The sequence below is a fragment of the Enhydra lutris genome, unplaced genomic scaffold (genome assembly GCF_002288905.1).
Source record: "Enhydra lutris kenyoni isolate GAN:26980312 unplaced genomic scaffold, ASM228890v2 scaffoldscaffold41, whole genome shotgun sequence".
Lineage (NCBI taxonomy): Eukaryota > Metazoa > Chordata > Mammalia > Carnivora > Mustelidae > Enhydra > Enhydra lutris.
Window position 1 is genome coordinate 17,531,595 of NW_019154125.1, and position 26,558 is coordinate 17,558,152.

Consider the following 26,558-nt stretch of genomic DNA (forward strand, 5'->3'; position numbering starts at 1 on the left):
TTATCAAAAAGCAAGATTATTATTACCCAATGCAGCTGAATGTTTGGGTTTCCTCAGAAAATAAAACTTCCTTTGAGAGAGGACGCCTACTGACTCTCTCCCACCCAGGAGTCCTGCTTTGAAGTGCCAACAGGGCCTGGGGTCTGTCCATGCTTCCCTTCCAGGTGAGTGGAGAGGAGGGGCTCAGGCTCTGTCTGCAGAGTCCTCAAGGAGTACAGGGTATTAAAAGAGCTGAGGAGAGAAATCTATGCAAGTTTAAAGGCCATGGAAAGCTGGGCAGTGGAAACTGAGGAGACTGTGGAAACAGAGATCTGAATAAATTACCCAGGTGACAAGGAACAGGAACAGTGGTTTTAGACAAAAGGAACCACCAGTCATTTTGGGGGGCCTATAATCGGGGGAGGGAGAAGTAGAGGATGCTATGGAGACAGATCTGTAGAAACAAGCAGCAACAAAACCACAAACTGTTAACCCAGATAACCATGTTAAGGTGTAGACTTTTTTTTTTAATTTTTTTATAATCATAAAATACATATAACATAAAATTCACCATTTTAACCTTTTTAAGTGTGTAGTTTAACCAGTTCAAGGGTATAGTTCATTGGTGTTAAGTATGCATTTCCAGGAGTCTTTTCATCTTACAAAACTGAGATTCAGTCCCCATTAAATAACATCGCCCCATTCTCTCTCCCCTCAACCCTGGCAACCACTAGTCTACTTTCTGTCTCTGTGATTTCAACTACTTTAAGTGCCTCATACAAGTGGAATCATACAGTATTGGAGTCTTTGTGTCTGGCTTATTTCACTTTGCGTAGGGTCCTCAAGATTCATCCATGTTGTGGCATATGTCCTTCCTTTTTAAGGCTGAATAATATTCCATTGTGTATATATATACCACATTCTGATTATCCATTCATCTGTCTATGGACACATGAGTTGCTCCAATGTTTTAGCTATCGTGAATATGCTGCTATGAACATGGCTGTACAAATATCTCTTCTAGACTGTTTTCAGTTCTCTGGGGTGTATCCCTAAAAGTAGAATTGCCGGATCATATGGTAATTCCATTTTTAACTTTTTGAGGAACCACCATACTTTTTCCACAGCAGCTGCATCATTTTACATTCTCACTAACAATGCACAAGAGTTCTAATTTCTCCACATCCTCACCAACACTTGTTATAAGGATTAGACTTCTCAAGAGAAAGCCTTGAAGGATTCTTTAAAATAACCAATGCAGAGGGTTTTGTTAATCATATTCCTCAGTTCATTATGTCATCAGACATATTAACCCATGTCACTATAATTATTAAATCTCACTGTATTACATACCCCACCTTATCCCCTTCCCCTTCAAAGGCAATGCCTTTACAATGTCTTTGTGTTTGAATGTGTTCTTACAAAGTGTATTTTGTGTTTTTAGGTACATGTATTCTCTATTTCTATCAATGGACGGTGTAATTTATCTCATTAAAAGTCCTGAGTTTTTGTTTTTGTCTTTGTTTTTGTTTTTAACCAAGTGCTATATTTCTTACATAGTTCATGTCACTGTGGGTACAGGAGCCCATTGCTTCTAAGCAGCATACATGTTCTGTGGCCCATGTGCACTATTACAGGTTGCCCCAAACTCCTGCTTCCCACACCATGCTGCACTGAATATCTACAGACCCATCACCATAAAGACCCACCTGGGGATTCCCACAGAGTTACTGCTGGTCACAGGGTGGTCCCATACTTGATTTGGTTTGTCCAAAATGGCTATCCCACTTGCATGCCCACCAACAGGGTGTGAAGGCTCCCACGAGGAGGAAGCTGTGGGGAGAAATCATGCTTGCAAACTAGATTAGAATTCAGACATCAGTGTCTGAAGAGTGGAGCCATGGGGGCACTTGGGTGACTCAGTCATTTAAGCATCTGCCTTTGGGTCAGGTCATGATCCCAGGGTCCTGCTGAGCGGGGAGTCTGCTTCTCCTTCTCCCACTCCTCTGTGCTCTCTCTCCCTCTCTCACTCTCTCACAAATAAACAAATAGAATCTTTTAAAAAAATGAGTGGAGCCATGGATGGATATTAGCAAACTCCTTAAACAAAGCTAATAAGCTCTTGTGTTCTAAATAATTCTTAGGCAATTCCTTTCTGTCACTCTTTTATCCCAGACAGTGCTGATAACTGGGCTTGACCACAAAAGGTAAACCTCAAAGATGAAGTTCTCTGTTCCATGCTCCCCACACCCTTCACTAACAGTTGGCAGTTTGTACAATTTTTGTATGTCAAAAGCAATTTGCTAATAAGAAACCATAGAAGAGTCAAGGATTCGGCGATTTCAGTCACACTCATTTGACAACTCAATCTGTTATTGCAACCTGTACTCACATAAGTGAGTGCCTGCCTAAAGCTATAAGATGGGTGGAGAACTGAACAGAGGATGAAAAGTGTGGAGTCAGTGAAGAGAGTGCAGGAGAGTTCCAGAAGAGGGTAAGTAGATGCTGCCATCGGAGCTATTACAAAACAGGAGCTCAGAAGGTGATCTGCTTGGGTTCCCCTTCCATCTGTCATCAACATCATAAAAAATGTCCTTTGCAGTGCAAAGGATACAGTCACCAGGGAGCTGCCCAAGAGAGGGACCCTCATGGGCCATACAGGATAAAGATTAAGAATAAATATATTATACGTACAGTAGAAATTAAAATTCTGGATTCTTTATGTACACACTTGGCTCTCTAAACCTCAGTTTCTTGCTCTGTAAAATGGTGATAATTTAAAAAATATATGTATCTGTTTCTCCTTGTTGTTCTAAAGATTCACTTGTACTTTGTGTCCTAATTATAAGAAGCAAGTCAGACACAATTTCTATAATCCAGAAGCTTACACCCTAGTAGGGAGAGATGGGGATAAATATATTTTATTCCCCACCACCACCCCAAACCACAGATACAGTAATCCAGATGTTAGCTGGGGATTTCCAGCTCCTCAAAAGCTAGATAATATTATATTCTACCTCTACCCTCAATACTGTGGGGGGAAAAAAACAGTGATCTCCCCAAATTTTCTTCAAACAAGTTTCCAAGGAATTTACTTCTTAGGGTCATCTCTGTCTCCTATTTCCTACTTGCTTTGAATTCTTGTTTTATATGTATTATATCAGCCACATCTTTCCTCGACTTAAACACATGAGTGGGCATGCTTGTGCACACACACACACACACACGCACACACACACATGCACACCACACATACACATGCAGTGACAAGGTTTTACTGAGGATTATGGAGCTATGGGTGAAGGCTTACAGAAAATCAATACAGAAGTTGAATATTTACTTTTGGTTACTCGTTTTTGCTATCTCCTTTTGCCATTGGACCAGGTTGCTCAGTCCCCTTCCTGTCCCCCCTTGTCCTTCCCTCTCTGTTCTCCGAAGCCCCCAATACCAAACACCATCTCCCATCACTCTAATGGAACAAGTCCCATAGAGCTCCACTCTAATGGAACTCCCTAGTGACCCCCAGTTCTGGGCTCAGTGGATGGTGGTTCTGTCCTCATCTCCCTCTGACCTCTCCAAAGTTTTGAACACACATGAACACACCTTCCTTCTTCAAATGTGCTCTTTTCTTGAGTTTGTGTCCCTCTTCCCTCTCTGCCACCCCTTTTGAGGCTCACCCTCCTCTCCCTGCACATTAAATGTGGGATCTCTTCAGGGATTGGCCATAGGCCCACTTTTTCCTCATTCTATGTACCTAGGATAAGCAAACTTTTCCTATTAAAGGTCAAAGAGTTAATATTATAGGCTTTATGGGCCATTGGGTCTTTGTTGCAACTCCTCAACTCTGCCAGAGTAGTACAAAAGCAGCCATAGATGGTATTTAAAAGCACAAGCACTACCATGCCCCAATAAAACTTTATTTACATAAGCAGGTGGCCAGCTGGTTTGGCCTGTGGCTCACATTTGGCAACCTCCATACTCTACTCTCTCTTAAGTCAGCAACAGATCCATTATCAAGCCCTCTAAAATATGGTTTGCACCTGGGTTTCTCCTCTGAGATCCAGATCCACTCTTACCTCATTGGATAAACAAAATGCACCCCAGTCCACCATCTCCACGTCGTTGTCATGGCCTCCCTACTGTCTCTTTGTCCCCTTCTGTTGTCTTCTCAGAAACACATGCCCAACCAGTCAGGTAATCCAGGCACTTGAGAGTCATTCTGGACTCTGCCTGCATCTTTAAACTTAAATCCAGAATGAAGTATGCTGGTTTTACTTGCTAAGAATTGCTGGAGTTTTACACTTTCCTCTACCTCCACAGTGTTCCCCCTGCCCACATTCTTGCCACTTTTGCTGGGACAGCAATACCAGCAACCCACTTGGGCTACCCACATCCACCCCTTCCCTCTCCAACCCACTGTCTACAGCACAGTCAATAGGGTGCTTCCAAAACAAAGCTCTGCACATGTTTCCCTGCACATGACACTATCCGTCATGCTTAGAATATCCCTGAGCCTGGCCAAATGGCTGAGTAGTGTCCAACTCCTTCCCTTGCCAGCTTCACCTCAGTCCCTATTCCCCTCCATCTACCGAAAGTGCTCTTTTCTCCCACCTTTATCTAATGTCTTCTCACCCTCCAAAGCATTTCAGTTGAATATTATGTTTTTGATTGGGGTTGGCGAACTACCACCCATAGCCTAAGTCTATCCACCATATGTCTTTGTAATTAAGGTGTTATTGGACATAATCACACATCTGTGTGATTGTGCACTGTGGCTGCAACAGCAGGCCTGCACAATTATACCAGACCACACAGCCCGCTTAGCCTCAAGTATTTACTCTCTGATTCTTTACAGAGAAAGTGTGTGACCTTGGATTACTTATTTGATAAGTCTATCTTCTACACTGGACAGCAACCCCACTAGAGACTGTGCCTGCTTTTCTTCACTATAATACCTTCGTGCTCCACACACAGTGTCTGACACTCAGCATAAACTTGGTCAGTATTGGTTGAATGAATGAATGAATGAATGATCAGACACGCTGTGTTGGCAGGACCCACTTTCCACTGTAAGGCATTTTCTGGTCATGAAGCTGGCAGTTAAGGGGATAATGTTCCTTGCTTCTTTAATAATTCCATGGACTCCAGGGCTATAGTAGTTGAGGCTCATTGATGATTCCTCATTTTTCTAAGAGGGAATAGGCATAAGAATAAATAGTCTGAATAGAGGGGGCTTATTCCTCCAGGTATGGGCAAAGCAGTCATGCACAAACCAAGAATTACTTTTGCAGAACGGGCCCTCAACCACATGCTCCACATGCATCATCACAGCCTGCACAGTATAGAGATCCTGGCGTGAAGGCGAAGTCATTTGAAGAGGCTCACTCACATCTGCTGGCTGCAAAGTCTCTCCTTTTCAACACACTTGCATTTCCAAATATGTGTGATATGGAAATGATTATGAGGGAAAGCGGGGCCGGGCAGGGGGGTGGGGTGGCATGGTCCCTGCTCAAATGTGATTAGGAAAGCCCTGGTGGACATTCTGCAAGAAAGAAAAAAACTTGTTCAACATTTCTAAAATGTATTTGACCTAGGGAAATACCTAGAAACCCTCTGCACAAACTTAGAGAACACACATTTAGAATAATCTGGCTGTCATTTATCACAATGTTAGAGCCAGTGCAAGCATCCCTTAATTGTCTGCACAATGCCTACCACACACCTGCCATTGCTGAACTGAAAATGAGAGGGTCTGGGGAGGGGAAGGCAGTGTCTCAGGTCTTCCTTCCTCTAAAATGCCTTCAGCAACTAAATCTCCATCCTCCTCTATTCTCTTAGAGTAAATGATTTCAACTGCCTTAAGAGAAAACCAATCTCATTGAGCAAAGGAATCCACTCAAAATAGTAACGAGGGAGAGAATCATCTTGAGTGATTTGTGAGTTTGAAAGATTAGGGTACACACATACTTACATGTGTGTCAGTTGAATAACAAAATACAACTCACTCTAGGTTACACCCATGTAAGCACCCCATCAACACACTATGTTCATAAATTATGATCAGTAAAGCAGCAACCTTCTGAGATGCTGCCAATGGTGTCATACACATAACCAGAACCACCACCTACATGAGATATACTATGTTGCTTCCCCAGTAACAAGCCTCTTGTTCATCTTTACATCATTCCCACAGCCTGGCATAGTGTTCAAAGAATGTTCATTGAATGAATTTAAAGCCTTTCCATTTTCATCTTATAGACTACTGGCCAATAAATATTTCCCAAGAAATACATACTGTGTGTTAAACACCATTCACAGCCAAGCCACAAACTCAGTCTACCTGGGGGATAGGCCCAGATATGATGGTTCGTAGCATACTGTGATGAATATTATGTCACTATCATGAATGACAATGTGAGTTCCCAGAAAGTTGGGGGAAGTCTTATAGAATAGACCCAGCTATTAGAGCATATCCTTAGGGCAGCACACCCCAGAACCAGGCTGAAAGAGCTGGGCATGCACATCACAGTGGCACAGGGGGTTGTGTGGGCCCAGGGTCACAGGGTGGCAAGCAGGTAGGGCTGTCTGGGTTGTGGACTGTAGGGGGTCTGGTGTACCAGCTTGAGATGTCTGGACTTTTTCCTATGGGTAATGGAAGCCATGGAAGATTTTTAAGATTTTGTTTCCAAGTTGATTAAGTCTATGTTTAACATGAACCCCAGTGTGGAGGAAAGACCATAAGGGAGTTCTCTTCTTCACTTGAAAAGGCACTAGAATGAAATTACAGTGTTCTTAAACGAATTTGGGGGAGTATCATATTGGGCATTCCCTCTAAAACACAGATAGAGTCTATCATCTGGCAAATGATGCCAGGGTGTGTGGGAGGGAGGCATCTCCTGAGATTCTCCAACTTGCTTTCACTGGGACAACCCAGAAAGCTGAGGACCAAAAGGAACCCACTCTTTCAAAGCTTCTGGTTTCCTCCTCCATCTGGCATGCAACTATGGTGATGCCTCGAGAGGGCACAACTGCACCCCAGCGCTGCAGGACGCAGGCGCCAGGCCGAACTGTCCACGGTGTGGCCAGGGATAGGGCCCTGCAGGATGCTGGACAATACTGGGAAGGAAAAGGAGGGAATCCTCGACCTTGAGCCAGAGCCGGACACAGACCACTGAACCCTGAGCGTCTCAACAAGTTTCAAGAAGAAAAAAAAAATCTTGGAAGCCTGAAGAGGCAGCAAGTGAAAACAAAAGATTCTATCTGGTAGGAAATAAGACAAAATGGAGAGAAAATTGTTTTGTTTAGGGAGATAAAATAAGCAACAAACCACTGAACTCAGGTCAGCAAAGCGTTGTAGCCTTCCCCCAGAACAGACAGCAAACAAGGAAGTGTGTTGGGGGCATGTATAACAAGAAACTATTTTGAGGAAAATTGCCTTAAATCTAATATGGCTCCTTTCTGCATAGAAGGCAGCATCCACGTGAACAGACTAATGATACCCAATGCAATGAAAAATATCCAGGGAATTCTGGTCATATAAACCCAAACTCAAGCCTGTGTTGGGAGATCTATTGTTTCTTTATGCAGATCCTGGCAGGAAGGAGGGGGGCTCCTGAACAATGCACACTTGTCATCTTCCTTAAGTGGATTCCCTCACTGAGTCAGTACAATTGCCAAGTTTTCATTTGGTTTTATGTGTGCAGACCCAGCTTCAGAGACCAAAACCACCAATCAGAGTAACCTCAACTAGAAGAGCAGCCAGACTCAGAAGACCTCAGTCATTTCCCACTCAGCTTTGGGTCAGCCCAACAGTTGCAGGGATGCTGTGTTTGAAAAAATAAAATACTTTGGGTCAGTAGTATTTTCCATAAGCTTTGGAGTCACTGTTCTTACACAAAAGTGTTTTTGCTAGCAATGACTCATTGAATACTTCTTAAATGCACTTACCAATTACCAAGAGGGCTTAGGAACATAACTGCTAGAAGGGCTTTTGTGCCTCATGGTCTGGTTTGTGTCTAGGTAGTTTCAGAAGTGGAGTGGCCTCCTCATTGGGAAAATTCTTTTCTATTTCATCTTACATGACTTTCTCCTATGGGATGGCCAGAAGGGCTTTCCCAACAGGGCTACTGCATCAAAAAAAAAAAAAAAAAAAAAAATACTTTTAACTGAAAATGTCACTATTTGCTTTCTTGGAAGGTTGTTTCCCAGAAACACAGCCATTTTCATTCCAACAGAAGTATACCTATAATATCAACCACTTAGAATATGAAGCCCAGTACAGCATGCGTCATCTGACTGGTCTTATGGGGTAGACAAATGAAGCTATCACATGGATAAGTGATTTAGAGCATCAATGCAGTTATTATATCAGTCCTAGAGCTGAACAGCCCTAGCAAAAGACACGAGTTTTGGGACAAAGAGTCATCTGAGACTCATAGTAATAGGTCATTCATGGTAAGTGTGTTGAAGGGCTTCCCTGATACTAATTAGTTGTGAATGGGCCCAGGCAATTTATAGATAGATGATAGATGGATGGATGGATGGATTGATGGATGGATGGATGGATAGATAGATAATATTATACATATATGTATTAGCTCTATGGAGATATAATTTACATACCATACAATTCACCCATTTAGCATGCACAATTCATTGATTTTTAGTATATTCATAGAGTTGCACAACCAGAACTACGGTCAATTTTAGAATATTTTTGTCACCCCAAAAGAAAACTCCTACCCATTAGCAGCCACTCCCTATTTACATCCAACCACTCCAACCCTATGCAACCACTAATCTACCTTTTATCTCTGGGGATTCCAGGCACACTTTCAATATGCCTCAGCCTCAGTTTCCCTCTAAAAGGAGAGAAACTGGGATATAAGAATGCTAGAGAAGTTTTCAAATGCCACTATCTCTTTAGGATACCTAAGACTTATAATTTTATAGTGAACAATTTTTCACGGTGCCTTGTAAAGAGGAGCCATGGCATTGGTCCAGGCTTGGGTTATTTTCTTCCTTTAGGAAAGAGTGTAAAACTTACTTGAGAGGGCAAGAATATATTGCAACCCATTTCTTTGGTGCTCATAGGTTCCACTCTATTGCACACTCCCCTTTGGAGAGATGAGACATAGAGCCTCAACAGAGAACACAAAGCAAAAAGATATCTCACTAAGGTCCTAAGGATAAAAGTACTATTCACATTCTATTAAAAAAAAATGATAAACTTTCCAAGAGATAGCCCAGCATCTGTTCTGGGACACTTAATCTCCACCCACTTCCAGCCTCAGGAGAAGTTCCAAATGGATGGAGCAGATTGAGAGATTTCATTAAATTACCCGTTTTAAAATAAACAATTCAATGGCATTTTGTACATTCACAGTACTGCACAACTACCACCTCTATCTAATTCCAAAACATTTTCATCATGCCAAATTAAAATCTCTTACCCATTTGTAGTTTATCCCCTAACCCCCCTCCCTTCAGCCCCTAAAAACAACCAAATTGAATTCTGTCTCTATGGATTTATCTATTCTACATATTTTGTATAAATGAAGTCATATAATATATAACCTGTTGTGTCTGCATTCTTTCACTTAGTATAATTTTTTTCAGTTAATCTTCAGTGTAGTATGTATCAGCACCTCATTCCTTTTCACAGATGAATAATATTCCATCATGGATATACCACTTTTGTCTAGCCACCCATCCACTGATGGGCAGTAGAACTGTTTCCATCTTTTGGCTTTTGTGAACAGTCTTATTATGCATGTGTTTGTTCAACTTCTTGTTTGAGTACCTGTTTTCACTTCTTTTTGGTATACTTTTAGAAATGGAATTGTGGAGCTATATGATAATTCTAAGTTTAAATTTTTAAAGAAATACCACACTGTTTTCCACAGAGATTGTACCATCTTATGTTCCTAGCAGCAATGTATAGGGTTTCATTTGAATAATGAGGTTGAACATCTATCTTTTTATGTATTTGTTAGCCATTTGTATGTCTCCTTTGAAGAAAGTCTTCTGCACATTTCTTTTTTAAGTTTGGTTGTTTGTCTTTGTTTCTGAGTTGTAGGAATTCTTTATATATTCTGGATCCTATACTCTTATCAAATACACAATTTCCAAATATTTTCTTTCACTCCATTGCACTTTTATGATACTGTCTTTAGATGTGCAAATTTTTAAAAATTTTTATGAAATCCAATTTATCAACTTTTTTCTTGTGTTGCTCATATCTACAAATCCATTATCAAACTAATTGTTCCTGAACATTTATCCCTATGTATTCTTCCGAGTTTTATGAGTTCAGTTCTTATATTTAGACCATTAATCTATTTTGAGTTAATTCTTGTATATAGTGCCAGACAGAGTTCTAACTTTTTCTTTTGCATATGGGTAACCAGTTGTCCCAGCCAGCATCATTATTGAAGAGATTATTCTTTCCCCATTGAGTGGTCTAGGTACAACTGATTTGTCAAAATCAGTTGACCACAAATGTTTAGGTCCATTTCTGGACTCTCGGTTCTATTCTATTGGTCTATATGTACATATATGCCAGCACCACAGTTTTCATCACAGTAGTTTATAGTAACTATTGAAGCAGGGACATGTGAGTTATCCAACTTTATTTTCCTTTTTCAATATTGTTTTGGCTATTCAAAACCCTCTATTATTTCATATTAATTTGTGGATTAGCTTTTCCTTTTGTGCGAAAACTGTCACTGGAATTTAAATAAAGAAAGCATTGAATCTGTAGATTTCTTGGGTAGAATTAACATCTTAGCAATATTAAGTCTTCTAGTCCATAAACATAAGATGTCTTACCATTTATTTGTCTTCTTTAATTTCTTTCAGTGATGTTTTGTAGTTTTCACTGGACAAGTCTTTCACCTACTTTATTAAATTGATTCTTAGGTATTTTATTCTTCTGGATGATATTGTAAATAAAATTATTGTCTTATTCCCTCTTTGACTTCCTCATTGTTGGTGTATAAAAACAGAATAGATTTTTGTGTGTTGATATTATACCCTGCAAATTTGTTGAATGCATTTATTAGCTTTAGTAGTTTTCTTGTGGGCTCTTTGGTGTTTTATACATATTTACATATATAGTATCATGTTATCTGCAAATAAAGATAGTTTTACTTTTTCCTTCCCATTGTGGATGACTTTTTTTTTCTTCCTGCCTAATTTCTGTGGCTAGAATTTCTAATACAATATTGAATAGCAGTGGTAAAAGTGTACATCATTGTCTTGTCCTTAATATTAAGGGGAAAGCTTCCAGTCTTTCACCAGTAAATGTGAGGTCAGCTGTGGGTTTTTCATAAATGTCCTTTATACTGTTGAAGAAGTTTTCTTCTATTCCTGTTTTGGTGAGAATTTTTATCATGGAAGGATGTTGGATTGTGTATTTATTCACATTTTTAATGTCTGTCTTTTGAAATGAAGAGTTTGCATTTAATATAATCTATTTGCATTTAATGTAATTAAATGTAAGAAAGGAAGGACGAATAAGGAAGGATTTCCTTCTAACCTTTTTATATTTGTTTTCTTCATGTCTTGTCCCATTTTTGTCCCTCATTTCTTTCATTGTTGTCTTCTTTTATAATTGGTTGGTTTTTCCCAGTAAAACATTTTGATTCCCTTCTCATTTTTCTTTCATACATAGTTTTTTAGTCTTTTTGTGTGCTTATAATGGAACTTACAATTAACATCCTAAACATGTAACAATTTTGTTGTAATTGATACCAACTTAATTTCAATAGAAAACAAAAAGTCTGCTCCTATACAGCTCTTTACCCTTTCATTTGTGTTGTCACAAATTATATTTTGCATAATTTGTATTCCAATAACAGATTTTTAATTGTCGTAGATATACATCTAAATAATGTAGAAAATAAAAAGTAGCATTACAAACCAAAAATGCAATTATATTGGCTTTTGTATTTGCCTACATAGTTACTTTTCCTAGAGATCTTTGTTGTTTCATCTGGTTTCAAGTTACTGTCTAGTGTCCTTTCATTTTGCCCCTTTGGTATTTCTTGTAAGGAAAGTCTACTGATAACAAGTTTCCTCAGCTTTTGTTTATCTGTGAATGTCTTAATTTGTCCTTCACTTTTGAAGAATAGTCTTTCCAAAATACAGAATTATTGGTTGATGGGATTTTTTCTTCGTATTTTGTATGTGCCATCTCACCGCATCTATCCTCCATGTTTCTGATGAGAAATCAGCTGTTAATATAATTGAGGATCCCTTGTATGTGATGAGTCACTTCTCTCCAGCTGTTTCCAAGATTCTGTCATTGCCTTTGGCTTTGAACAATTATGTAATGTGTCTCAATGTGAATTTCTTTCCATTTATCTCACTTGGAGTTTGTTGAGCTTCTTGATTTTGTAAATTCATCTCTCATCCTGTTTGGAAAAATTTCAGCCATTATTTCTTCAAATATTCTTTCTGCCCTTTTGTCTAGCTCACTTCTCTTCCTGGGAATGGCTGTTGATTTTTTTAAATGGTATCTCACTAGTCCTTTGGGCAGTGCTTGTTTTTCTTCATTCTCTTTTCTTTGTATTCCACTGATTATATAATTTCAATTGTTCTACCTTAAATTTTTCTGATTCTTTCTTCTGTCTGTTCAAATCTAATGTTGAAATCCTCCAGTGAATTCTTCATTTCAGTTATTGTACTTTGGTCCCAGAATTTCTATTATTTCTATTTAGTTCCTTTTAATGACTTCGATCTGGTTTCCTTTAGTGCTTTGTCCATAGTTTTTGTTAGCTCCTTGAACATATTTAAGACAGATGACTTAAATTTTTGTCTAGTAACTAGAATGTCTGATCTTTCTCAGAGATGATTTATTTCCATTTATTTTGTTCCTTTCAGTGAACCACTTTCCAATTTCTTTGTACATGTGATTTCTTATTGAAAATTAGGTGTTTAAATATTACAGTGTGGTTACTCTTGAAATCAGATTATTCTCCTTTCCCATGGTTTGGTGTTTTTGTTTTGAAGGCTGTAGTCATCCATTTGTATGACTTTACCAAACTTTTTTTTTTTTTCTCCCAAATACTGTATTCCAAGTCATGTGTGGTCACTGACGACTTTAGCTTGCTTTCAGGTGGTGTTCTGACAGATTTCTTTGAATTCCAACAGCTAAAAAACAAAGAAAAACAAAACAAAACTCTACTAATCTCTTAAGATTGTGTGCTGGGCACTCAGTTTAGCCAATCTGTTTACAGCTCTGCTTAAGTATTCATTTTGTGCTTGCAGCTCATTTTGTGCTTTCTGGGTCTTTGGATCAGTCCATGGTAAAAGCTGAAGATTTTCTTAGAACTTTTCTGTTCATTGCTTTCTAAATTTCATGCTATATACAGGTGCTTTTGAATGCCCTAATTTTATTCTCTCTCTCTTGCTTGCTTCAGTTTTCCCTCCCAGGATTTAGGTGGTATGTTTCAACCCTAATCTTTTGCTCAAGAGTCTGTGGATTGTTTATTTGCCTTACAATGTTTTCAAGAAATGCCCACTACTTTTCCACCCTGAGTGACTTCTGAATTAGGTGAAACAGAGACAAGCACCTTGTGTCAGTCCTCAGGTAGTTCCTAGAAAGGTAAGAAGAGATAAACACAAATAAGGTCTGGAGTCAACTCTAGAAATTCAGTCTGCCTCCTTCAAGACTGTCATCAACTGTAAATGAGGTATGGCAAAGCTAAATAAAAATGCCACAAAGATTCTATACCATTTTAAATTTGTGTTTTTCTTGATTCAGCATTCTCTCAGTTGCTATAAACTTTTGCCCATTTTGAAGAGTTCTTAAAAAGTTCATTCTGACAGTTTCTACTCCTTTTTCACATTTCTGTGAAAGGGTGGGTACTGCCTACTCTGCCATTTTTTTGACCCACCCAGACAAGAGGGGATTTTTTAATATATAAAAAAGTGTTTAGTCTAGTGGAAAAGAAGTTCTATGGCATTCTCACCCCCCAAGACATGTATTCAAACCAAATGAGGGTACTTCACAGAACCAGCACCTGCTGGTCCTGTCAGAAAATCTTCAAGAGTTGTGTGGATGTGCCTGATTCTTGCTGTAAAAGCCTAGCCATGAATAACTCATTCATGAGCTTCCATGGATGGATGGCAGAGCAAGGAGAGCAAGTTGAAGCAGGAGCTGCATTTCCACCTATGGGACAGGTCATGGTCTTTGTCACCATTTGCCAGATTCCACAGTTCAGAGGTGGCTGTTCTTAAGCTTTCTTGAAGAGACCCTGCCTTAAGAGGGCTGAAGAGTGAGGCAACCCAGCAGAAAAAGTCCAGGTGGGGTGTACTATTGGAGCAGAAGTCGAGTGTGAGTCAAAGTAGTCAATTGGACCAAACAAGTGTATCAGAAAACAGCTCAGGATTTGAGGTCCTGTCAAAATGAGTATTCCCCAAAGAATCCACTGATGCATCAATGTAAAGGGAAAAAAAAAAAAACAAAAAACAAAAAACAGTATCTGGGCACCTGTAGAGGGTGTTAGATATGTTAGATAATAGCTATCTTAAGCAAAAGAGACCTTCCTGTCAGAAATTTCTCCATTCCCCAGCCCTAACTCCAGAGGAGGAGGACAGGATGGAGAAAGGTTCTCTTTCTCCAATGCCAGGTCCCAAACTTAGATCAGAATTGAGAACTAAGGCCATGCTGAGGGGCAGATCCATTTAGATGGGGGAGTAAAGTTTTTATGTAATTCAGGCTGAATTTTTAATACTGAAAGTCAATAAGAAAGCTATGAGTTGTGCCCAAAATCTCATCCCAGGGCAGTGAAGTGATCTTCAACTGGATTAATTAAAAATAGTATTGTTGCCTACTTTTCATGTTCCCAAACCAAATACATTCAGTATGTGTCTGACACACATCAACAGAAGATGAGGGAAGGAAAGTGAGGGACAGAAGAAAGTAGGAAGTCATATTTGAACAGATTTGACCCCCTGCTCCTTCTTATAAGTCAGAAAAATTGGGTCAAGAATTAAGTGAAAACTTTAACACCACACACAAATGCAATGTAAAATTTAAGGTCCAAATGTGTTCTCATTGTGCCGATTTTCCTGCTGTGTTAAATAAGGTATGAGGGAGGAGAGTTAACATGAGCTGATAGAATCCCAGGGTTCTCTCCAGAGAGTGCCTTCCTCACTCTCAGGCCTATGAAATGGCCAAGGAGGAGAGGACTCCGGAAAGCATGCTGCTGGGATCCTGGGGAGGGTGTGCCTCAGCTCCAGCTGTGTGTGGAAAACCATGTGTTCCTCGATGGTTTCTTTAAACTTGGTGCCAGAGAAGCTTCAGCGAGTTGAATATCTGAGCTGTGCTGAGTATGTGAGACATTCCAATTCCAGTGTTCCCCCACAAAATTAAAAAAGGAGAGATGAGGAAAGAAGCCTGAACTTCATGGGAGTAAAATAGAGTTTGAACAAACTAAACATTTATAATCCTACCAATCCCATCTGGAAATGGGGGAAATGAGGAAGCCACTCTTGTCCTCATGTCTCAGAACTCCAGCCCAGGGGGCTACAGAGATGGCTGGCAGCATTTGCTCATCATTTCCCCGAGTAGATCCTGTTTAACCTGGTTAGTCCTTGCAGTGCACTTTGGTTCATGTCTTCCTGGTAATAAAGTTGAAATAATTTATTTTCTTGGCTGCTCCATAAAATGTTCTATGAATTTATTCTAAAGGAGAAAAGGAAGAAGGAGGAATAAATGTGGCATTGGCTTTTTGATTGTGGTTTTCATTTCCATAAACCTTAGATCACAAGAATGCATGAGATATTTACACAAATCTTTCCACAATTCCTGTGGCCTTTGGGGGCATAACATTTGCATGACTTCACCACCATGGCTGGTGTGTGCTTTCTCAGCAGCTTTGCTTGCAATAGGGAGCGGTCCCCACCAGTGCTTGTAGTTGTGTGTGTGTGTGTGTGTGTGTGTGTGTGTGTGTGTGTGTGTAGGATTTGTCCATATGTGTATAGAGGAAGAAAAAGAGAAGGAAAGGAGAAAAAGAGAAATTGTTATTTCTTTTTTCTTGTTTTTTTCTGGAGCAAATACAAATTTGAAAAGGGATTCCTATTTTTCTATATCACAATATGGTGAGTTTTCTTTTTGTAACCCTACACTTCTAGATAATTTCTGTGGGAATGGCAAAATGAGAGGACCCTAATTAAGAAGGCCAGTGTCTCATTCTTGCAGTAAGGACACATGAGGGCTGATCTGGCCCAGACAAGAAGAATGTAACAGACTTAGCTGTGAGGCAAGTGGAACCCAGGTTCCAACTTCTCAAGTGAGTTAGATTTCTATGACTACAACAGGTTCTCCAAACCTTGGGGACAAAACAACTGGGGGTGCCCTTGGGCCAGACGAGGACTTGGCACCAAAATGGGGAGCCCACACACAAGTACAGAGTTAACAGTAGGTCCCAGGCAGAATGATGCCTAGGCCTGTTAGAGCTGTTTCCCATGTAGACAGCCCTGGCCAAGAAGATTTCAAGGGCCACCCAAGTGCACCAAGTTAGAGAAGTAACATGGTAGTCACTACACCAAGCCACCCAACATCCTAGTGGAATACAAACGAATCATTGATTCACCAGGCACCACACTAATTATCTTTCCTATTTCTCTGATTTTGCATTATTGCACACCAAGAATGCTGGGTGACATCATACCATCAGCATAAAAGGCAGAGGATTCAAGGTGATGAAGGTAGGGAGGTTGGGAAACCACAGACCTTATACAGCAGAAGACACTTCGCCATTTTAGCCCCACTTCTACACCCTTCTCATACCACCTGGTCTCTCACTTTGGGAGAAAAACACAATGTTCAGCTAAGTATACCTGCATCCAAATCCTGTCCAAAACACTCCCTAGCTGTGAATTTTGGCCAGGTTCTCTAGTCTCAATCTCTCTCTGTGACTCAGTTGCCTTTTTAAGGTAGAGAAAATAGTCTAGACCTTTTAAGAATATTGTGAGGATGCACAGGACACAGTTCAGTAAACTCAGGAAGCTCAAAAAAGTCACCAGTTGAGTCTGAGAACTGTACTCTAATGCAGGTCTATAATAGTTCTGATCTCTGATACTTGCATTGAGCAGAAGCCCCAGAGACCAAGGATCCCTACACCCAGGTGAAACAGAAGCACTGTGTTTGAAGTAGGGAAACACAAGACACCCAAGAAGATTTGTCCAGTGATTCACAGTCAGCATGTAGGGAGTTTGTTGGCCACAGGAGTGAGGCGTGGGTGTCCTGAACAAGGGCTCAGAGTCCCTGTGAGAGTGTAGTCCTTGCAAGAGCAGACTCATGTTCTGATTCCCAGCAGAAATATGTGTGCACAGTCAGCTCCATGGATGCATGTCCGTGCACATGCTCCCAGCCTACCACAAGGTCTTTCCCTACATCTATCCCTTATGAGGTTTCCTGGGAAATTTAGTGTATTTTCATGCAGATTTAACAAGAAGCAACATACCTTTCATTACATGCAAATTAAATAACCTGATGGAAAAGTTTCCATACATTTTGATATTTTAATGACATTAAGGTTCTTTTCCATCCTGGAGGGCTTAGCGCCAAGTCAGGGCCCTGTGCTCCAAGTTCCTCAGGAGCTGGCACCCTCAGGATTGGTCCCATCTTCTCTCACTGACCAGAGGCAGTTCATCTGTCTCCTGAAATGAATATGAAGATGGCTGGCTGTAATACAAGACATTATTAGCATTTTCATTCTACCCCATCTAACACTTGGAGAGCAAAGCTACTAGATTTTAGGTCAAAACCTTTATAAACCTCAGAATTCTGCATTATGGTTCTTAGCTTAAGCTGGGGTCAGGGAGGGTGATACAGTCCCCCCATGGAGGGAAAAAACAAACCCATTATTCTTTTAAAACTCAAAGTGTCTCCAATCTCCTGATGGGAACATAACACCCCATATAGATCTCTGTGAGGAAGTCCTTCGCTGTGATGCTCAAAATATTATCTAAGAATGGATCTTTTTCTGTGCCAGAAAGTACTAATTTCTTATATATTACAACCATATCAGACAACTCCTCATGGACTGTGATTCTAACAGTGTCTGAAGTTAATCTAGGAAATGATTTAAACAATATCATTTCACAAACCAAGTAACAACACAAATAGAAGCATGCAGAAGCCCTCTGAGAGTTTCCTTTCAATAGTGATTCACTAGGAAATAAGATGTGGAACAGCCACAGTGCAGTGAAGCTGTCCAAAGCATAAGTAAAGATTCAGAGGACTTTCCTGACTGGTTCTTGGGAGCAAAGTCAGGAGCAGTTAGCTGAAGAAACCCCAAGCAAAGCAGGACACATTTCCACTAGCCATGTGGCAGTCTGTGACAACTTCCATAGGAGTGACTTGTTTCCTCTTTTTATTCATAGTTTTAAAACACTGGAATACACATTAAGGCAGACCTGGCTGGTGTAGTTCTGAATTTGGTTTCCTTTCTCACAACAGCTTAATCCATAACAGCGAATCTCAGCTGTCATTTACTCACTTGGAAACTCAACTTTGGCACTGAATAAAGGGAAAATTGGGAGAATCTTTCATTCAAACCAAAAAGGTACAAAATAATATCCAGAAATGCAAAGCCTATAATGATAGGGCAAAAAACAAGTTCACTGAAACACTCTACTAACTGTAACCCCAAAACTTATAGTTCTACTTCTAATCTCACACCTATAAATTTGGCTCAATGCATAATAACCTCCTCCATAACAAAACCAGTTTATTTATGTTCAGGTAAGTGCAATGATGTGCTTTCAGCTGACCAAAGCTTAAAACAATTGTTTATTCCCAAGCAGAGTGAGAATGTAAGACCTCTAGGGACAATGCTTTATAGAGTCCATCTCAACATCATCAGGGCACCAGAAGATGCAGTCAACAGTAAGTGCATCTTTCTTTTGGGCCCACATTCCTTTCTTCAACTTTGTTTATTTTGGGGTGTTCCATGTCTACCTGCTCAGTGAATCCTAAACCAAGGACACAGGTCTGGGCAGTGATCAACATGGTGAAGCTAACACACAAAATGTGCTAGCCAGAGCCCTCAGAGAAGTGGCCAGCTTTGGGGGATGCTTCACCTCAGTTTCAGTTCTATGGACATCGGAGTCTCCATTTTTACTAAGTGAGGGCTGGGTGGAGGTTGCATTATCTCTGAAGGATCCCTCAAATAACACCTTAGAAAACTGTTCTGCTTTATTGACAGAACCACCATATCAGCTGACCCTTCCCTTAGCCAGCTTGAGGACTAAAGTCTTGGTTGTCATAATGTACAGAAATTCTTTAGATAGATGAATAAGGAGGATTAAAATAGCTATAGATACCCTCTTCAAACCCAAAATTATTTTTGCTCCATCCCCAATCCTCATTCAAAAATCACTACCTCTAATTTTGTTTTTTCCTTCATCTTTATCTATAACTGTAGCTTGGTCCAGATGATAGTTGAGGCTCTGAAGTAGTTTAAAGTAGGCATATTTTACAGAATCTGATAGAAGCTGGGGACAACCCCAGTAAGAAAGTAAGAAACTGCCAATAGGTCATTCTGGGTATATTATCACAGTCTGTTTCCACTAGACAAATGATTTAAATGATTTAAACAGTATATCCCTAAAGTGGTTTCTTCACAGACACAGGCTGGGATACCAGGTGGGCTTTATGCATTTGAGATAATCAAGTAATGCATTGTATTTTTGTGCTTTCTAAACCACCATCTACCTGTCATTTCATCATGGTTTCAGTTCTCTTTTACTGCAAGAAATGAAAACCTGCTTGGCCAACTTATAGTAAACAGCAATTTATTGAAATGTTACAGAGTAACTCATAGAATCTAGGGAGGATATGAAGAACAGGGCTCAGTGCCTCTTGGTTAATAAACCCACATTGCTAATTTTAACCTAAGTCAGGATGCCAGCGAAGCTTTCCCTGGAATACTTTGTCATAATGAGAGTCACAGACACCAGATCATTCTACACACACCTGGACATGTTGTCTTTTTAGAAGCAATGCTGTTGGTCTATGCCATATATATGCCCAGCATAGACAATGTCAGCATGTGCAAGAGCTGTGGTAGAACCTGAACAGGTAAAGCAAATGCCCAACTGAGGCCAGCCTGGACTGTCTCTTTCCTGCTTTGATCATCAGCCACAAAGGCCTTGGCACTGTGAGATCCCTCCACAGTAGTGGTGCCTGGGCACAAGATGCCCAGTCTTGAAGAAGCTAGACTCCATATTATCAGGCTGTGGTATTTCTATCCACATGTAAAAATATATTAGAGGTACAGTTGGCCCCTGATCTACCCAAATCTCTATCAGTGAAGGATGTAGTCAAATTGTTCCACTATATAAAATGCATTGTTCCCAGACAAACCTCATTAAATGTATAATAGGAAGTAGTTAGAAAACACCAAGCCCTCTTTGGTGGGTTATAGATGCTGACTTTTACTTAGCCACCCATGCTGATGACTAAAATGCAATATTAAATTTTCTTATATTCAATATTAAATTTTCTTCAATGAGACAGACTTTAGCAGAAGATTGTAAAGATAAAAACATAGGGTTTGAATTCAGAACCCCAACAATTTATATGATTGTAGTCAGGTCTCTTAACAACCCCTTCACAGAGCTCTTGCCTAGCTTTGATGAGATCATGTTATATACAATGTCCAGTACAAGTGGTTGCTCAATACAGAGAAGTTATCTCTAAAAAAGAATAGGAAATTTTTTTTTTTCAGCATAACAGTATTCATTGGTTTTTGCACCACACCCAGTGCTCCATGCTATTTTAATGCACCTTTCCAATTTCTAATAGCTACTTCAACTCAGAATTTAAAAGCTACTTCAGTGTGAATACCAGGCATATGCATCCATGGAAGAAAGAAAAGGCTGATGGGGAAAGACAGAATGGATGACAAAACATGCAGAGAGAATCACCCAGTAACTGAGGTGGAGGGACTGGAGGAAGGGCAGGCAGGAGGCAGACCTGTGGGGACAGGATGTGACCAGAAGACATGAGCAGCCTCAGCCTCACTGCCTGCACAGACCCAGAATCCCAGGCAGTGAGCATGCTCTAAGATGCCATAGGCAGTTTTTTAAAAAGTAAAATATCTGACTTCTAAGCAATTAAAACTCAACCAACATTCTCTGTAAGTTGTTGGATGCTATGTGGCTCCCAAGCATGATATGTGTGAGGAACTGCCCTCCATTTTCCAAGCCATTCTCTGGTGCCTACCAAGCATTCTTCCCTCTTACCTCTTTTTCAAGAAGCCATCAAGACAGCCCACAGATCTCAGGGAAATCTGACCCCATGTCCAAATCCATGAGTGAGCCCTGACTCATCTAAGTCAAGCTCACATCCCCATCCATCTTGTCAGTGATGGTTCTGGAATGCCACCTGCAGCCAGTCAGCCTCACCATCCAGGTGGATGCAAACCTGCTGTCCCAGGTACTGCTGCTAGTCAGGGTCAACCGTGAAGAAGTAGAGCCACAGATCTAGAGCCTGTGGTCTTTCTGAAATATGAGAAATACCTTTCTTTACCTGTTTAAGCCACTTTGAGATGCTTTTTCAATGTAAGTCAAAAGCATCCTAAAAAAAAAATCCACCTCATGAATGCGACAGAAAGGACTACATCCCAGCTGCCACTGATGAGCAGCTGAAAGTCTGCTTTCCTCATCTATAATATGAGGAAGTCCTCTGTGTTTCTGTGATCCCTACAATCCTTCATCCTTTTAAAGGTCAGTCTTGATGGTTCATCCATAGAAAATGGGCACCCTGGGAGCAGGAGGAAAACTCAAGGTACAGTAGATTGCAAAAGAACAAGCTACATCACTCAGTTAACCGGTTAAAGGAATCAGCTAACTTGTGGAAGCTTCTAGTCATTACTTCTCTTTAATCCCTGGGGTTACTATTCTTCTGGGCTGGTCTATTCTAGTTTCACCCTGAGATCAGGGTTGAGTCATTCCCCTTAGCTCACGTAAAATAAGGTCTTTTTCCTATGGGGTCTCTGACACAATCATTTTAAATTCTTACTGAAAATATACTTGGTTAAAGCCTCTCCAACTCACAGGCCCCTGTTCTAACCATGATGTTCCAACCACTGATGTTGCTGTCTTCTCTCTGTCTGCGGGTTCTTTCCAATGATCTACACCTTTATAGCTTCCTCTCTTCTGAGAAGGATCCTTTCTCCTTCACATCAGAAACTCTGAATATGATCCCCCCTGCTTCTAAAGCCCCCAAAATGTTTACTTCCTCTGTGAGCCCTCTCAATAAGCCATTCATTCACTCAAAAGTTCTTCCTGTCTACATCTTCAGGTTGTCACAGTGTCAGCATAGAGTATAACAAGATAAAGAATCTGGGGTCTCTGCTCTTAGGAAACCTACACTATAGCAGGGGGGTTCAGAGGTCCAAATAACTCCAATATTAGGCAGTGTCTGATGACATCATGGAACAGATCCAAAGAGAATGCTAAAAAAAGCTTGGAAAAGGGGCTAAGATTTCAGTTGGAGGAATTCTAAGCAATGGCTGCTTGGAAAACACAGGGTTCAGCTCCGTTTTAGAGGATAGATTGAATTTGAATTGATAGTGATGGTAAGGCAAGGGCATTGCCGACAAACAGAAAAGGCAAAGGCAAAACAGAATGGCAGGAAAGGTGGGGCAGGGCTCCGGAAGAGGCACTTAGCACAGTGTGGCCATCAGGACAGGAAGCAGATTAAAGGAAGTTAGGACTCCAGGTTGGGCCCAGGTGGTGGTCTTTGGATCCATGGTAGGAAAACATAAGTTTAATCTAGTAGGTGATAGAGAATCCAATTTCTCAGTAATTGCACTGTGTTTTAATTTGATTTTTAGTCCAGTTATCTATAAAGTAGAGATTTGTAAGGATTTCTGCAGCTGTCTTTTTTTTTTTCCTCCATAAATTCAGCACTTAGCTTTGTGTCTGGAATATTGTAGGTTCTTAATATATTTGTTTGTTTAATTAATAGTTGAATTGATCAGATCTATACTTTTTGAAAAGTAATCTAGCAGCAGAGGGAGAAAAGATCACAGTTTTAGTGGGGGATAGTCTAGAAGTAGTTAGGAATTCTGAAGGAAGGAGAAAAGGAGAACAAAATAAAGGAAGAATGGATTTGAAAGCCATTGTGAAGGGAGAACCAATAAGACTTGATAGAATGGAAACATTAACGTTGAGAACATTTAACAGACTGCAAGTGTGTGATCCCAGGAAATGGGAGAAGCATGGTGGTGCTGGGCCCTTGTGACCTTGCTCCCAAAAGATTCTCACCCTACCAATACAGGAACTTGATGTTTTTTGTTTTTTTTTTTTCATTACTGTGTCCCCAACACCAAGAATATAGACACCAGGCTATCAGCATTATTTGAACAAACGAATGAACATGTTACATTTCAGATGATGCCAATTCAACCACTCCTAAGTGTCTGATTTAGTTAGAAATATGGGCCTGGCATTTAGGACTAAGCATTTCAATTTCAAAGTCATCTGCAAAAAGACAGGTGTTGAAGATGGAGCCTGCACCCATCCAGTCCTGAGACAGCAGTAGGAAAAGGAAGTGGGGGAGGGGTCCTTGGTTACAAAGATCAGAGGAGTTTCCAGACAGAGCCTGATTGAACAATTTTGTTCAATATGCTTGAGAACTTAATGGGAATGAAGATTAGGTCTTGGCCATGAATTTGACAACAGATAACCTTTAAAAACATAAATTTAGGGGTGCCTAGGTGGCCCAGAAGGGTTAAGCATCTGACTTCAGCTCAGATCATGATCCTAGGACCCTGGGATACCCCCTGCTGAGCTCCCAGCTCAGGGGTATTCTGCTTCTCCCTCTCCCTCTGCCCCCCGCCACTTGTGCTATCTCAAATAAATAAATAAAACCTTTAACAAAACAAAACAAAACACAGTTTTAGTATTGTGGGTATGAAGACAGACTTCATCATCCCTGGTCAGATATCACAACACACAGACACAAGCTCAAGGCATGCATTTACAGTTTCATGTAGAAACAGACACCTTTGTCTTTCTTTAGGGAGTGGGGTCAGCCCCAAACACTCATTTTTAAGGGGAGAATTAGTGGTTCTTGCCAAATGGTAGGTGACTACAGGGGAATCTTATGGCGGGACATTCAATTTGAATGGTCAGAGAAAGTGAAAGAGTCAAATAGAAAGAAGTGAGGTTAAATGCACACCCAGCTCCAACACAAAAGGTAAATCCACCATTAAGTGTAGGTCTCAGAAACCTTTCCTGAGAACTGGAGGGGCACAACCTCCAGCCATCCAAAATGGAGTGAGGAATGCATGATATGCAAGAATTTGAGACCATCCTGGGCAATCTCTAGTGTAAACTACTCTAGAAGGATAGTAAGGCAGATTGCAATCCCCAGTTTACACTAAAATTGGCCCAGGCTTACTCGGGTTCCCTAGGCCAGAAAAGACCAGGGTCCCTGCCAGCTCACATAAAACCCCTCTTTCTAAATTCTGATAATCAGCTTACACAGCCCCTTCTCTGTGCCAGAACATTCACTGCAAACATGACTAGAATTTTCCCCATAAGTAAAAGACCAAATATTATTAATATTCTGGAACATCATCTATATTAAAAATCTAAGCAAAGGAAAAATCAGTTCTTTAAAAGAAAAGCCAGAGTTTAGAAAACTCTAAGGCCTCCTCTCTGTAACTCTTTGGAAGAGCCATTTCCCTCTCCTTGCTGCAAAATACCGCACTTAGGAAAATCTTATGAAGGGATTAAAAGCCAAAACACGTGTTTCGTGACATCAAGGCATTTTAGCACAAGGAACCACCCCAGAGGAGATGAAAGGAATTAGATCTGAGGGATGAATAGGATGTTAGGATGAGTGGAAGGGGATCAAAAATATTCCGTGCGTGTTTCCACATTTTACAAAATTGGTCGGGGGGAGGGGCGGTGCGGGGGGCGGAGCGGAAGTCTTCCGAGCCTGTCAGGACAGAAGTCAGCCCTCCGCTAAAACCAAGGACAGATTTTGTAATCCCAGGCACCCGGCACAAGCGGGCGTCCGGGAAAGCGCAGTCGCGGTGAGCACAGGGCCGGCTCTATAAATCTCCATTAGATCAGACAGTGCTGCGGGTGGAGGGGCGGAGTTACCAGAAATAGCTCCTTTCCTGCAAACTTCTCAAGACCACAGGCCACGTGGCCTGAACAGAGTGGGCGCCCCCGGTGGAGAGTGGAAGGACAGAGAAGTGGTGTCTGTGCGCCCAGGCGGAGGCCACGGACGCCGAAAACTGCGCCTGAGCCGCTTCAAAAGGTCTCATAAAAGTGCCATTTGTTGGGAGTGCGCAGGAAGGGGAGGCAGTTTTGGCACACGTGGCCACGGTGCTAAATTAACTGTTAACACAAATAATCAAAGTGCAAGACCCATCCAGCGGCTGGCGCCAGCGAAGCCCGGGCGGGGGGGAGGCTGTCAGCCCGGCGGCGGGCGGCAGGTAGAGGCTGGGCCGGGATGGGCCGGGGCGGGGGCGGGGGCGGGGACAGGGCCTGGGATCGTGGGACCCAGGGCTGGGGGTGGCCTGGTGGGCGGAGGGTGGGAGTTCGCGCTTGGGCACTGGGACGCAGGGCAAGGGGGAAGCTGGAGCTGAGGAATGCCTCCCTGACCCCGGCAGGAATGGCGACCGGTTCCGGGCCAGATTCAGGAACGCTGACGTTACTACACACAGGAGCATACGATATATAGGCTCCCTGAGTGAGGGTGTGGAACCTTACTGGCGGTGAGACAGGTAGCTAGTGCGCGGAGGAAAAACAAATCCGAGATGAGGTTGAGGGGAGGAGGGCAGGTTGCTGGAAAGCCCTGCTGACTGGCCTGGTCTCCACATGCTCCCTCTGATGAGGGCGTGCAGAGACATTCTGAGAGAGCTCCCCAGGGAGTCCCCGGAAGAAAGTATCAGAAACCTGCATCATGGGTACGTGCTCCTTGTTTCCACCAGTAGAAAGGTCGGAATTTTTTTCTAACAAATTTTTTTCTCAGGCCACCTCCGCAGCCTTGTTCTGCGAGCTGTGTGCCCAAAACCATCATCTTCAAATTGCAGATAGGGAAATTAAGCAGGTGCTGCCACAGTGGACTGACCAACTCAGGGCTGGGCCTCCTCACACTCATGCTCCCTGAGCGCCCTGGGTGTCCAGTGCTAGGTGACATCTACATTGCCAAGAGCTGGGAAGGAATGAAACTCCTTTTGAGGGAAGTGAGAAAGGAGGGCCAAATCATGGCATGTATTTTGGGGTTCCCTTCCTAGGATCCCGGAATTAGGAGAGGGTACATTCTGGAAAGAACTGTCTTTTGAGAAGATTCTTAAACACTGATACTTAGGTAAGCTGTCCTCATCCAGGTGTGTCTCTAAATATCAAAGCAAGGTAGAATCAGAACGAGTCTATCAGGGGCGCCTGGGTGGCTCAGTGGGTTAAAGCCTCTGCCTTTGGCTCAGGTTATGATCCCAAAGTCCTGGGATTGAGCCCCACATCGGGCTCTCTGCTCAGCAGGGAGCCTGCTTCCTCCTCTCTCTCTGCCTGCCTCTCTGTCTACTTGTGATCTC